Source organism: Schistocerca nitens, chromosome 7 (assembly GCF_023898315.1).
Source record: "Schistocerca nitens isolate TAMUIC-IGC-003100 chromosome 7, iqSchNite1.1, whole genome shotgun sequence".
NCBI classification, from domain to species: Eukaryota; Metazoa; Arthropoda; class Insecta; order Orthoptera; family Acrididae; genus Schistocerca; species Schistocerca nitens.
Genome location: NC_064620.1, coordinates 498,146,544 through 498,162,897, shown reverse-complemented (window position 1 = coordinate 498,162,897; position 16,354 = coordinate 498,146,544).

The window sequence follows — 16,354 nt, the reverse complement described above, 5'->3', positions numbered from 1 at the left end:
ACATTCTTGTCAACTGTCGATCGCCCTCACCCACAATGCACCAGCGCAATCACATATCACACTTTTCCATGAAGACATTCCTCGTACTATGGCTCCCACTATGTGGACTCTCCACAGGAATGCTGTTGAAGGACATCACCAAGAGGTTAGGTGGCTGGCAGTGTGGCCGATAGCTCATCAACCATACATCACCACAGAAATAAGCGCCACTTGGTACAACGTCATTACAAGTAAATACCTGACATGATGCAAACTCCTTGTCATTGCCCTGGCAGAGAGACCCCTCTGTCGGAGGTGTAACATGGATGACACAGACAAACACCATCTCCTCTGCAGCATATGGTTGCTTCGTCAGCAGATACTGGCCCTCTGTCTCTGGGTCCACACATTATTGTCCCCAGTATGCTCCTCTGTCTGGACAAGACATATTTTCCACCATCAAAGATGCATAGTGTTACCTGGATAAAGGGTATGTCCATCTTTTGTCTCATCAGAAATAGACCCAAGAACGTGATTGATTTTTGGACATTTTTGCTAACACAACACCACATACTGAGACAGCACATTAAATACCAGTCCACTTTTGCTAATTATCTGGGGAGCATTTTTTCAAACCTGCTCCACAGTTGGAATCTCTCTGATGGGCAGGGTTGACAGATGAAACTATATTCTCACGACCATCAAAGGCTTGGTGTTCCCTTTCTGAAGGCATGTCCCCAACTTGCGACTTAAAAATGAGCAGTTGTAGATTCATTTTCACACACCAGAAGCATCTCTGAATTATTTTTTCCTGTTTCCCATGTTAAATAAAGGAGTTTTCTAGTATTCTTTTTACACTGAATAACAAGAAAAGACCCACACACAATTATTTTGCCAGTTACCAGTGTTCTGTAATTTTTAGTCAAAGGATAAAAGTTAATTTAGGAGTGAGTGCTGTTTAATGTAAGAACTATGATTATTATGTTCATATATATAAATTTGTTTTGTTATCAGCATTCCTAACTGAAATATTGTATTTTGTAATGCTGGAACAGCATTCTTGTGAAATTTAATTGCAAAAGTTGCTAACACATGCCTGCACGGTGAAACTTGATTCAGAGGGGTAGGGGGAAAGGTTAGCATCACTATCTTTAGTGCTGAAGGACCCAGGTTCAATTCCTGGTACTGCCTCAGATTTTTCCTGAGTTAGGGAGATCTGGTATGGGGTCCACTCAGACCTTCTGAGGCCAAATGAGGAGCAGCTTGAATAAATAAGCAGCAACATCATCATCGGGATTTATCTACTAGCAATAATGACTGAGGGATTGGTGAAATGCTGACCACTTGTTCCATGATCATAGACTGCATCTCATAGTGCCTTGTAGGCAGCAGATGACCACTCAGAACAGGCCTGAGACCTAATCCATGAGTGGTGTTTACATTTGCTATAATCTATTTTCAAGACACTATCCAATCCGTTCAAATGATATACGATGTCCTTTGCCATCTCTAGGAGAATTACAATCTCATTGGCAAGGCTTAAGGATTTTACTTCTTCTAACAGAAATTCAGACAACCTTAAAAACAAATTTATTAACAACAATTCTTTCTCAACAGTTATTAGAAAACACTGTCTTTAAGCCCAGTGTAATTATAACACCAATTAAAAGTTTCATCTCAAGCTCAATAACTACTTGTGATAAAAGCTTAAAATGCCCAAGGCTGTTTCAAAATGCATGTAGTAACCTTTAAACAAATTTACAATAATAAACTGACAGCAATTCAAACCTAAAAACAGTAGTCAGATAAATCCAATTTAACCAAAGCACTTGAAATACACAATAAATTACAAATTACAGTGAACCTTCTTATCACAAGTTTTTTACATGCTTTTCTTTTTTTTTTTTGGGGGGGGGGGGGGAGGGGGGTTGCCACAGTTTAAAATTTGTTCATTTACTGTACAGGAGTACCGCACAATTTCAACCAAGTTTAGGTGTAAACCTCTTCAGATGAAAGCCCAATAGACATGTGTGAATTATTCAATCACAAAGATAATTGCTTAACTCAAGAACAAATCTGAAGCATTAGAGTTCATCTGCTGCTACCACAGTGGGTTTACAGAGCCATAATCTCGCCATCTTATTTTATTTCACGCATCAGTCTTGTGCACACTTCCTGGCAATACATTACACACATCATTAAATTGGTGTGATAAGACCTGAAACATAAATCAGTTACCACTGGTCCCACACATGCATACAAATAATGGGACACACTAGGGCAAACTCAAAGACAACCTTGTAACATGAACAGTTAAAACAAACAAATGACCAGTCATGAAATAGTGCAACTAATAGCATCCCACAAGAGCAGATGCAGTAACAATTTTGGAAGATGAACAACTAAACACACAGATGGGCAAATACTCAATAATAAGGTTACACAGGTTCACATGGAGTTGTCAGTACTCATGTGTCAATGCAACCAGGGTGCAACGACAGTATAGTGACAGATGTACAGACCTCCAACAGCTGCTTTAACTCCTTCAGGCAACATCAGTATTCTGCATGCAAAATGGGAGCTCCTTTCCAAATTACAGAGTCCCAAACAATGGCTCTCAACTACAACTAGACCGCACTATCATTCCAGGTGCAGCAAAATTATTTTCCAGCACATACATAGACTGCTCCCAGCATAGAGCCGCACTTGTCACCTTGCTTGTGCCACTGCTAACTCAAGACCCCTCCACTGCCTGAGCCATGCCACCTTGCGGACCATGTTCACACCACAAGACTCTCTTGTAAAGAGATTCTACACAATCAGCAATTCCACAAGAGAGGCACAAAGTCAAAAAATACCAAATTTTGTGGAAGGTTTTGATGCACAGCACAACAAATACTAATTACTCCAAAATAATACATTTGACACATCAAAATGATAAGCACTCCTTGTAAAGGAACAATCTCTGTACTTCTTTAATATATCAGAGTTTTCCATGGTCATACTATTTTCCTTCCATTAACTCCTATTTCAAATTTCAAATGATACTGTATCATGAATGTCACATAGCAGTTGCTTAATTCAATTGAAGGAATTTGCCAATATCTACTTAAATTGACCCATTTTGTGGCCAGAACCTTACAATATGTAGAGATTAATTAATCTGCACAAGCTATCTATCATATGGCAGTGATGTTTCACAGATTATGAAATGAGTTAAAATAACCTTCTAGCTTCCATATGACCCACTTATCTTAGGAACATGAAAGGTGTCTTGTAAACTCCTGCTGATCTGGTCAAGATTATGACATACCACTCAGATTTCATCATTGTAATACCTAGTTACGAGGGTGGTTTGGAAAGTTCTCAGAATCACCACGAGAGGTCAGTGCTAGCGCAACAAGTTGTTCACATGATATTCATTGGAATGTTGCCTGTAAACACATGCCACATCAGTGCTCTTGGAAGAAAGCTGTGGCAGTGACATGGCTCTGTTGTCGTTCCCGTGTAGTGATTTGCAAAGATGGGAAAAAATCAAGATTCGAGCAGTGATTAAGTGCTTTGTAAAGAAAGGTATGAAACCATCAACTGTTGCCAAGTGGACAAATGAATTTAAATTTCGTCGGGAGAGCTTAGATGATGATCCTCACAGTGGTCGGCCAAGATGTGTCACTACTCCAGAAATCATAGCAAAAGTGAACAAAACGGTCATGGAAAATCACCGATTGAAAGTACTTGAAATTGCTTGCACTTTCCAGATGTCATCTCAGAGGGTATATCACATTTTAACTGAAGAATTAGAAATGAAGAAATTATCTGCAAGGTGGTTGCCGCGACTCTTGACACTGGATCAACAACATGTGGCATCGCTGCGGCAAAATTACATGAACTAAGGCATGAATTGTTGCCACACCCACCTTATTCACCTGATATGGCTCTGCCAGACTTCCATCTCTTCCCAAAACTGAAAATTTTTCTTGGTGAATGAAGATTCACTTCAAATGAAGAACTGACAGCCACAGTTGACAACTATTTTGCAGGCCTGGAGGAAACTCATTTTCGAGATGGGATCAAGGCACTGGAACATCATTGGACCAAGTGTATTTATCTACAAGGAGACTACATGGAAAAATAAAAAACGTTTCAGGGATGTCAGTACTTTTTTTCTATTCCGTTTCGAGAACTTTTCAAACCACCCTCATATTTTGCACCAACTTTCACACTCTCTTTTATCAGGGCATGGCAAAGCCTTTCTCTGTTATACATTCCTTATTAGTAACGTCTTCTACAAATTACCTTATTGTTCACACTCAAGGATTTTCATTAACTTTGTGAGAGGAAGCAATGTTCATAATAATTATAGTCATATCTTTAAACAACATCATATTCGCCATATCTTTCTATTTATTACAATATAAATTGTTGCAATTATGACCTTAGGTCATTTTCAAGTGGTTATAACTGCAGTCAATAGATATATTACTAATGAAGAGACATATATGTTTCACTATACATCAGTGAAAGATTTGGCTTAAGAATTAACTAAAAATTACTCACATGCAGAAAACACAGAATTAACCAAAAATTACTCAAGTGCACAAAACCAGAATCAGAAACAGCTCACCTGGCTCCGATTCACTGATGACATCTTCATGACCTGGACAATGGGTGAGGACACCCCATCCACTTTTCTCTTGTCCCTCAACACCTTCCCTCCCATTCGCTTCACCTGTTTCTCCTCAGCCCAACAAGCCATCTTCCTTTATGTCGACCTCCACCTCACAGATGGCTCCATCACTATCTCCTTGCACATGATACCTACCAGTCACCAACAATACCTCCATTTCAGCAGCTGTCACCCATTCCAGACCAATAAGTCCCTTCCAAACAGCCAGTACACTCACGGTTGATGCATATACAGTAATAAGCAGTTCCTCTCCAAATATATTGAGGTCCTTGCTGAGGCAGTCACAGACCAATATTACCTTCCACATTTTGTTGACAAACAGATCTCCCGTAATTTGTTTCCTCCAGGCACTTACCATTCCCCCACCTCCAGTACTCACTCATTGGCCACAAATGAGTGCCCCCTTGTAACTCAGTACCACCCAGGACTGGAGCAACTGAATCACATTCTCCATGAGGGAGTTGTCTACCTCTCATCATGTCCTGAAATGAGAAATATCCTCCACTACCCACAATGGTGTTCCTCCACTCACCCAGCCTACTCAGTATCTTGTCAACTTGTTCTTCCCTAGTCCACCCAAGCCGATGTGGCTGCTAGCTATTCACTGCAATTGGGAGATGATGAGGGTTTTCTGTGTAAGAGCTGTACATGTATGAATGTGTATGTGAGAGGTGGTGGGAGTGGCCCCTCCCACCTACATCTGAGAAGGACTTTGACTGATAACTTAGTCTACTTTTAAATGTAATTGCACCTGACTGTTGCTCTGTACCTCCTCTTTGTTTAAACTATATTACTGCTTGTATTTTAAAATTAGTTGTATCCTAACACCCCAATACTTCAGTTCCATATGTGAGCTATGGCTACACCACTACAGAACACACAATAAGCATTTGATTATAAATATGAACTTGTGATAAAATATTTCACTGTATAAACTGATTTGTTTAATTTTTGGCACAGAAGACCATTGTGATGCTCCCAAGACAGATGCCTGGCTACATTTCATAAAGGTTGATAGTAGGGTCATCTGTTTTTATTTCTATTAGGAGTAACCTTTTAACAACAAAAATACACGGTAGAAGTAACACACAGAGCCATTCTGGATTTTGCCAGTAATTATTTGTCAATTAATAGGCTGTTTGATTTCAAGGAAAAGAACATATTCTTCAAAAAATTAAATGCTGATTCAAAATCACTGTTCTTTACTAAATGTGATCATAAAGTAGTGATTACCAATTTCCCTAACACAGTCAGTTAAATGAATGCCTACAGTTTAATAGGCAATCCACATCACATTTGTCCTTCTCTCAGTGAAAATTATGTACCCATGTCTATTGGTAATGCATTCCTGTGCAATGGCTTTCGATGGTGAGGTAAGCTGGTTCGAATCCTGGTGCTAGGGAAAAATTTTGACTGCCAATGTTTGGCAAGGAGTAGATTATGTGCCAGCATTGGGTTTCACCCTCTCCTTTCTCTCATTATCATCATACAATGGAAAATACAGGATGGAATGTAACAATATTATGAGAAGGAAAGTTGCTACTCATCATATAGCAGAGATGCTGAGTTGCAGATAGGCACAATGAAAAGACTTTCACACTTAAAGTTTTCGGCCAATGGCCCTCATCAACAATAGACACACATACGCATACACACACACACACACACACACACACACACACACACACACACACACAACTGCAGTCTCAGACAGCCTCAGTTGCCTGAGACTGCAGTCATGTGTGTTAGTTGCATTTGCATGAGTGTGTGTGTGTGTGTTTATGTGTGTCTATTGTTGATGAAGGCCATTGGCCGGAAGCTTTAAGTGTGAAACTCTTTTTGTTATGTCTATCTGCAACTCAGCATCTCCGCTACATGCTGAGTAGCAACTTTCCTTCTCCTAATATTTTACCATCATACAATACACACACACACACACACACACACACACACACACACACACACAAAATACATACGTGTTACAAATATTGTAATGGAGCATATTGCAAATAAATAAACAAAAAAAACATAATTACGTTAAGGACCAGAAAATCCACTGGATCCCTTTATCAACAGTCTGGAAGTTGACAAACTGGACTATGGATTTAAGGGTTTAAAAACATTTAAAATAAATGAATTTAGCTTAAAGAAACTAAGTTAACTGGACTATGGATTTAAGGGTTTAAAAACATTTAAAATAAATGAATTTAGCTTAAAGAAACTAAGTTATGTGAGGAGATCATAAAGAAAATAATGGTGCTACTACAATAAAAACATATAATGATGATTAGTTCAAGAATTCGAGAAAAGTGTTAGCAGACTTGTCCACTCATTTAAATAACAGTTGACAAAGGCGGTCAAAACATATCCAATCATGTCAGCCCTCACCCTATTTTTGAGCACCTATGGTACCACACCAATTGATGGACGTAGTCCGGTGGAGCTCCTCCATGGGCAACAGCCGTGGACCCTGATCCATTTGCTGACGCCGTCCCCCTCCTGCTCCCACTCCCGGCCCTCTCAGCATTACACCCCCGGTGTCATCGACCATCCAATGGCTTCAAATATTTTTGGCCTGGATGCATTTCAACTGTTTGGCTTTTCAATTTCTGATGAAGTTAAGGTCGTTTCCACAACTGTTCCTTTTCAGTACTTGGAAGATCTGTGCTCTGCTTTTGCGTCGTTGTTTGTGACGGATCTCGGATGTGCTTCCGATTTTCAGGCACACATCACACTTTGGCCAGATGTCCAGCCTCACTTTTTCTGGGCCCGACCCCTTCTGGTGGCCTTATGGCTGGCAGTCAAGCAGGAACTTGATCGGCTCCAGGCCGCTGGTGTTCTGGATCCTGTGACATACAGTGCCTGGAAGACGCCATTGGTGGTCATATGGAAACCCAAAGGGTCCCTTTGGCTATGTGGGGACATTGGCGCTACTGTCAGTGCTCAGTTTGTCATAGACACTTACCCCATTCCCCGACAGGAAGACCTTCTCGCCAAGCTTGCGGGGGGAGAGTACTTTTCCTGGCTGAGGCATACCACCAGTTACCCTTGGATGCCGATTCCCAGAACATCTCGGTTATCAATATGCCTTTCAGATTGTACAAGTACAAGTGCCTTCCATTTGGTGTCTCTTTGGCACCGGCCATTTCCCAGCAGTTCATGGAGCAGCTTACACAGCCTATCCCCGCCTGCATGAATTATCTGGATGACATCTTGGTCACCAGGCATTCCCACCAGAAACATCTGCAAAACCTCAGTGCCTTATTGCACGCTCTCCAATCTGCAGGTGTACGCTGTCGGCTGGACAAGTGTTGATTTTTTCAGCTGGAAATGGAATACTTAGGCCACTGGCTTAGCAAAGATGGCATTCGCCCTTCGGATCGTAATGTCGCGGCCATTGAGGCCCTTCCTCGTCCCGAGGACTTATCTGAACTCCAGGTGTTTTTGGGCATGGTTACTTATTACTTAAAGTTATTACCCCAGGCTGCTTCCATTGCTCAACCCCTCAATCACTTGTGTCACAAAGGGGTGCCTTTCGATTGGACTCCTGCCTGTGACCAGGCTTTTTTCATTTAAAGGCGATGCTGAAGTCCATCCCTTGCCTCACTCCCTTCTCTCTAGACCACCCTTCGGTTGTGGAGGCTGGCGCGTTGGCATACGGCGTCGGGGCTGTCCTCACACATCGGGATGCCGATGGCTCGGAACAACCCATCGCTTGTGCATCTAAGACGTTGACCCCAGCACAATGGAACTACTCCCAGATTGCAAAGGAGGCCCTGGCAGTCATCGTCCAAAAATTTCACACCTATCTCTTTGGGACAAAGTTCACCCTCCTGACGGACCATAAACCCATAGTTAGGCTTTCCCGACCCCACTCTCACCTTCCAGAGCGGACGGCTCAACGTCTCCAGCGCTGGGCGTTATTTTTACGAAATTATGCTTACAGCATCCAGTATAAGCCCACTGCCCACCATGCTAACGCAGACACTTTGTCACGTCTCCCAGCAGGCCCCGATCCTGCGTTTGACCAACAGGATGTCCTCTGCTTTCACATTGATTCTGCCTGCTGGGATGAGCTGTACAGTCTGCCTCTTATGGCTGCTCACATTGCCACAGCTACACGAGGTGACCCTATCTTGTGGAAGGTTCTCTGCTACACGGTCCACGGGTACCCTCCTACATTACTCATCGGACGCATACCGACTTCAGTCCCGGGAACCACCCGTCCCGCAGGCTCTCCGTGGTTGCTGATGTCCTTCCGTTGGCCACAGAGTCGGATGCCCACTGGATGGTCATCCCTCCAGATTTGCAGCATCAAGTGCTCAGTTTGTTGCACCACGGGCACTGGGGTATGTCCCATATGAAAGTTTAGGCTCACTGCCACGTGTATCGGCCTGGCATTGGTGGCGATATCGACCGCCTGGTCCACAGGTGCACTGTTTGTGCGCATCACCGGGCAAGCCCCCCTCAGTCGTTCGCACCCTGGCCTGTGCCTCATCGGCCCTGGGATCGCATCCATCTCAATTTTGCAGGACCGTATTTGGGGTCCGCGTGGTTACTTATCCTTGATGCCTACTCCAAATACCCGTATGTCGAACGCACGGCATCCACCACCGTGGAGGTCACACTCGTGGCCCTGGCCCAGGTTCTTGCCACTGAAGGCCTGCCTCACACACTGGTCTCCAATAATGGCCCCCAATTCACGGCATCCCCCTTCCACGACTTCTGTCAGGCCAACGGCATCAGTTGTAGCCCGCCTTTCCACCCTTCCTCCAATGGCACAGTGGAGAGGCTTGTCTGCACATTTAAACAACAGTTGATGAAGGCGGTCGAGACAACTCCAACCGTGGCGGCCCTCACCCTATTTTTGAGCACCTATTGCACCACACCAATTGATGGACGTAGTCCGGTGGAGCTCCTCCGTGGGCGACAGCCGCGGACCCTGATCCATTTGCTGATTCAATCCCCCTCCCGCCCCCACTCCCGGCCCTCTCAGCATTATGCCTCCAGTGCGGCCGTGTGGGCCCGCGTGTACAGAAGCAAGGTGGGTTGGATGCCCGCCACAGTCATCGTGGCCCATGGGTGGCGTGTGATGTCGGTGCAGTCATCTAAAGGGTTGGAGCACCATCATCATATCCAGATCTGCCTGCACACCTCCACGGGACTCCCGCTGCCGCCTCCTCCTCATTCACCTCCTCCGAGTACAGACATGGTCCTCAAGTCACAGTCGCTGCTTCCAGTTGCTGCCTCCCTGCGGGCCTGTCACCAGCCTTCCCTGCCCCCACGTGGATTGGTGGCTCCGTCTGCCGCCCTGGCCTCTGGGTCAGTTGTCATGGACATCTCAGACATCCCTTCCTCCCCACCAACGGCAGTTGATGAGCTTGGGTGTTCTCTCATCTGCCGACCACCGCGGCACTGTACGGGGTGTTTCCCCCCCCCCCAAGCACAAGTTTTAGGGGGGAGGGATCTAGTACTGAGCACCGCGGGTTTTGAATCTGCCCCAGACAGCATGGACCTCGATTATCACTAGAGGTCTCTGCAGCCGTCGCGCCATAAGCCGTGGCTGCACACACGTATAATGTGAGGGCGCCACGGTAGAGCACGTGTTTCCAGCTGCCAATAGCGACGTACCCTTCCACGTACTTAAGTGCCTGCCTCTCGCTCAGTGAGGCAGTCTGATATTCGCATGAGTTTATCGACATCTTGCCTACAGACAGTGTGTTTACTTTGTTTCGATGTACGAGTGGACATTGTCGATTCGTGAGGTTTTCACTTGTGACACTGTTGCTTTTTGTGTGTTGTTGTTCGTAAAGTCTTGCCCAGTCATCTGTCGTTGTTCTTGTCCGTCCTTTCCCATTCGTTTTGTTTGTTCACGGGCCGCTCCCATTTGGTCCCACCACGCTTTTGTTCTTCCCCCCCCCCCCCTCCCCATGGTCACAACAGTTATCATGATCCCTTACTTGAGCTTTCCATCTACTACACCCTTTTTTCTGCAGGTTCTCCCTCTGACTCCCTGGATTTCCATGTAATATCATTTTAGTTATATTATCATCCAGGCCACATATCCACCCATCTCAGTTTGAATTACTTCAATATTCTTTGAATAAGTGGATATTTACATATATTGTACAGTCAGATTTTACCTAGTCATATGTCTTCTTCCTTCACAGGTTTCAAAGCATCTTCCTCTAATAGGCATGTAGCATTCCAATATCTTTTGATCTTAATGGCAAAGTTTAAAACACTTATAAGTGTTTTATAAATCATTAATTTGGTGATATGAGTTATGGGTGTTGGGGAAAAAGGTTTTTTTAATGCAACATAGGCTGTTGGGTGCTATTAATTTCTTATTTCTTACGAGGTGTCATTAGAGATGGCGACAGTTGATCCCTGATATTTAAACTGCACAGGTATCTCAAAAGTATATTTGTCCAATGTTACTGAGGATAGCATGATGTACTTACTTGCTTTCCCAGCAGCCATATATTATATGATTTTCTGTTGGTTGACATTGAGTTCCATGTCCCTACTGGCCTGCAAAAGTGCAATGAATGTCTCTTCCGCTGCTTTCCTAGTTCCAAAGAAGTCAGATGTATTTGTTTTCAGTAACAAATTACTAATATTATGAAGTATTATGATACCTATTTACATTGAAACTTTACAGACAGGAAAGCCATGTCTGCCATGTATCAAGGACGAATATTTTTCCCACATCTGTGTCAGGTATGTGACAAAAATAATCAACAGAAGGTATACAATGGCAAATGTAGAATACAGTTACTATACATTCTGCACAGAAGAAATACACAGGAATTTGAATTAACAATACTGTGGGAGTACCATGACTACAGGAAAAACTTCTCTGATGGTAATAAAGGCTTTGCCGGTACTCCCTGTGAAAGAAAGTATGAAACTTTAGCTGTCTTAACTGTTGTGTGATCTTCTCAATTATTATATGTCAAATAGCTGAATCTCACTTAATCTATGTTGTAGGTGTCTGAGCAGAGCTAAAAGAAATATTCTTGTGAACAAAATCAAACATCAGACTCTCTATTTTATAACAGAATGTCAAACTATGCTGAATTATGTGAAAACAGGAATTTACTGCCTTCTTTCATTTAATATCTTACGTATATCTTGAAGCCATCAAAATCTGAAGAAAGTGTACTACTATAGGTCTACTTCAAGATCTGTAATACACGTTGAATATACTCTCACAAATCTCTCTGGAATTCAGTTAGATGTGATTAATCTTTCAACAAATCACACTGTGGAATTATTGTCACAGCTAAATAAGATTCATCTATGGAGAGTAACATATTGCTTTTAACATGTTGTATTGTAAATATTGTAATGGAGCATGTTGTAAATACAGAAAAACAACATTGCTTCGAATGGAATTTTTAGCTAATGCTGATATCATGAGTACAGACAATGGTATTTGTCAGTTCTCCAAGTACTAGTTTAAATCTCTAACTGCTATTAAAAGTCAGCTAAATTAAACAGATGCTGCTGTTTATAACTACATAATTGTGAAACTTTAATTTGCTGCAGTAAAATTTTCCTCGTATGAAGGTTGAATGAAAAGTAATGCTTCCACCTTCGTTAATTGGGTTTGGATGGGAATATTTTAATAAATCAGATGTAGAGATAATCCTTAGAATGTGATCTTTAATTACCAATATTCACTTTTCCACATAACCACAGCCAACTCTATACTTTTCTGCCAACAATGAAAAAGTTTTCTGAAGCCGCCACGGAAGAAGTCGAAACTTTGTTTCCGCAATCACAGTCTCACAGTTCTCTCAGTGTCTTCATCAGAAGCACAGTGATGTTCCTGCAGATCATCTTTCATTATCAGGAACATATGGAAACTATGCTAAATCTGGACTGTGTGGAGTATGCCACACAGTGGTGAGATTCAGTCGCAGAAGTTCTGCTGTGCTGGCACGTGAAGTGTGTGGTATAGCATTGTCATGCTGCAGGTAAACATTTCCCTTTTCCTTTCAGACCCTTGTTACCTGTCGTTTCAGAATTCACAGCGTTGTGATGTAATGCTCTGAATTTATTGTTGTTCCATGATCAAGGAAATAAACATGGATAACACCATCTGTGTCCCAGAACTCTGTGGCCATGATTTTTCCAGCTGTGGGCTGTGTCTTGAATTTCTTTTTCTAGGGCGAGTCTTTGTGTTGATATTTCATAGAATGACGTTTCGTCTCCAGGTCATAATGGTGTATCCACCTTTCGTCTCCTGTCACAAGTGAATGGAGAAAGGCATCACCTTCATTCTCGTGACGCGAGGAGTTCCTGGCAATTTTCAAGTCTGTGCACTTTCATTTCAGGGGTCAGCATCCAGGATACCCATCATGCACAGATCTTCCGAGAGCCAAGCAAAGCAATAATGTGACCTACATGTTCTTGTGAAATGCCGATAGTTCTTGCAATTCCTCTCTGAGTGATACGACGATCATCCTGAATCAATCTGTCAACATTTTGCTTGTGCAACTCAGTGGTTGCTGTCACAGGCCATCCAATTCTTTGTTTGTCACGCAGGTCACATGCTCCCGTCTCAACATCTTTAAACTTACTCGCCCAACGACACACAGTACTCACATGAACACAATCACCATAAACTGCTTTCATTCTCTGATGAATCTCCTTTGGGGTGACACCTTCTGCTGTCAAGAATTCAATGGCTGCACATCACTTAAATCACATTGACTGGCCATCTGCGCAGGGTTCCATACTTTACACTGTAACAACACAACCGTTCAATGCTAAGGTTTCCTGCCAACTGAAGCTGTAGAGAAGAGGCTATGTAACAAGCCAGTACCTGCCGCATACCAATGCTCCCAACTGTTGAAGAGTTACAAAGGTGGGGGCATTACTTTTCAGTCAACCCTCATACCTATGTCATATAGATGTTGATACAACAAAAATGTCAGACTGCTGTTCAAAACAAAATGAAGTTACTTGGCATCATTGGTGAACCATCAAGTTTCTTTCAAAAGATTGACTTTTTTTTTTACTACTTTCCTTACGTTAATTTCTAGTATGTGGAAGAATGTGAATAGTCTCCACTGACAATGAAATGTGAAAGCTTGTTTACTTCAATTTTTGCACTTTATTATAATTTATTAATTCTCAAGGGATATTCTTCACTCAGAAAAATGCAATAAGAGTAATATTTTAATGTACATTTTTGAACTTTGTGCAGGATGTCGTTCCAGTGTAGTGAAATTCTAATGCTACCATCCCAAAACCCTGATTGTGGGTTCATCACTGTCCCTGCACAAAGTTATACACAAAGCAACATGAAAGTCTCCACATAAGAACATTTTTAACCAGATGATCATAAGTTGATTGATGCCAGACACAAGTTGGACCCCTTGGACATCAGGATTCTCAGAGGCCCAAATGTAGTTTCGAGCCATATTCTGCTGTGGATACGACTGAGGGCTAAAATCTCCAATGCATCTAATGGAACCCAAACCAACAGAGAAAAATATAATTTAACAGCTCTAGAATCATCTGCAATTATAGAGCAATAGCAGGAGTATCACATATCATTGGGTTTCTGAAGATGTTACAGCATCGAGGATATGAGGGAAATGACAAAGAATGTGGGGGAGATGTCAGCAAATGAAACACTGAATACTGAGTCAAGGTGCATAAAATCTGCTTAGTCTGATATCGTGTGAGAGATAGGAACAGATGAAAAGAATGTGGCATGCAGAATAGCATTGCAATTCAATTGTACAAGAGCACTAGTGGAACTTTATAAAGAAAAAAAGTAGGACTGAAGAGAGGATGCATTGACAAAAGAAAGAGGGAGTAGATGAAAGCAAACATCAAAGAACTGGAATAAATGAGGAACCAGAACGAGATGAGTAAATTTTATATGGAGGTAAATGCTGCCCATAAGCCCTTCAGTCATTAAACTAGCTTGTTAAACTATGAAACAGGAAAATCATGTGTGAGAAAAGCTATCTGTGAGAAATGGCACCACAATTTTGATAAGCTCCTCAGCTCCAGAATGATACCAAGAGGGTAAACTATCACTTACAAATTCCCATTCCTCTTACATAGTAAGATGAAGTAATTGCAGCTACAGTGTGCAAGGAAATGTCTAAGTGCTTGATGCATAGTTTAAAATTCTTTGAAATTGTTATGTTAATTGCTTTTGAATAAGCAAATTGTAAATTATTATCATGGGCACAAGAACAGAAAGTAACTTCTTCTGGATCTGGAGAGGTATCTCACATTGTGAAATGTATGACACTTTAGCATGCTAATGGCCAGTGATGTGCGTATCATATAATCTTTTTAAAAGATGGAAAAATTTATAACAAATTCTGAAGACTGCAGGCTCCATTTGCAAGGCCACGAACACTCAAACAATTCCATCCCACATTAATTGATTGATCCTGTGAAATTATATTTTGTACAAAGATTGTACTGTAATGTAAAACAGGTCAATTAATGCAATGTTATATGGCAAAAAAGAAGAAAAAGAAACAATACTATAATCAGTATCAGTACAGGATATACAATATTACATTCAAGGTTTCAATAAAAACAACAGTACTGCAGGCAGTATTGTACAAGATATAGTATTACATACATTGGAATACAATTACATCACTTATGTTATAATACATCTTTTACAAAAATTATAGCTCTAGAAATTCATTTAAATTATATACAGTATGGTTTATGAGGAACTGTTTTAGTTTCCTCCTGAATACATGAAGATTGTCAATGGCCTTTTCTATACTCAGTGGGAGATTATTGTAAGTTCTTATTCCTGCCTGGATAAATTTTTTTGTCCTACATTAAGAGTAGCTGAGCCTCTGTGAAGGCTTTGCTTCTGCCTTGTGTTATGACTGTGACTGTCATAGTTTGTCCTGAAATACCTCTAGTTGTTGATTACAAATGAGTAGATGTACTGACTTGCGAGTGTCAATATTCCAAGTGTCTTGAATAGCTGCCTACAGAATGTCAAACTTGAAACACCATAGGTCAATCTCACAGCTCATTTATGTATATGAAAAACGCTTTTCACTTTTGCAGCATTTCCCAAGAATATTACATCATATGAGATGGAAAAATGCTAAATACGACAAGATTATTGTCTCCTTATCAAAATAGCACAAAATAGCTCTTGGAGGAAAACGTGCTGAGCTTTTCTTGAGCAGGTAATCAATGTGTTAATTCCATCTTAATTTATTAACTATTTGTTAAATCATATGTGTGAAGTTTCATTTATTTTCTGACCACTGAAATCTATTTCAAAGCCTTTAAGCTTGTTATTTGCTGTCGGAAATTGTGTTGAATTTGTTTTTGAAAGCTTAATGACAGACTATCTGCTGTGAACCATTTGTATATTTGTTGTGTTATTGCTTCAGTTGTAATTTGCATTGAGGATTCTGTACCCTTGATCAAGATACTATCATCATCAGCAAACATTACTACATTTGCATTTTTATGTACTGATATTGGTAGGTCATTAATGTGCACTAAGAAGATCAGTGGAGCAGGGATTGGGCCTTGGGGAACATTGTATTCAACAGTTGCCCACTCTGATTTTATTGTTTCAGCAGCACCTGTTAGGGCAACCCTGTTTCCTTTACCTGTGTATGATTCTTGCCAAGCTAATGTTGGTTTTTGATGCCATTGTGAGAA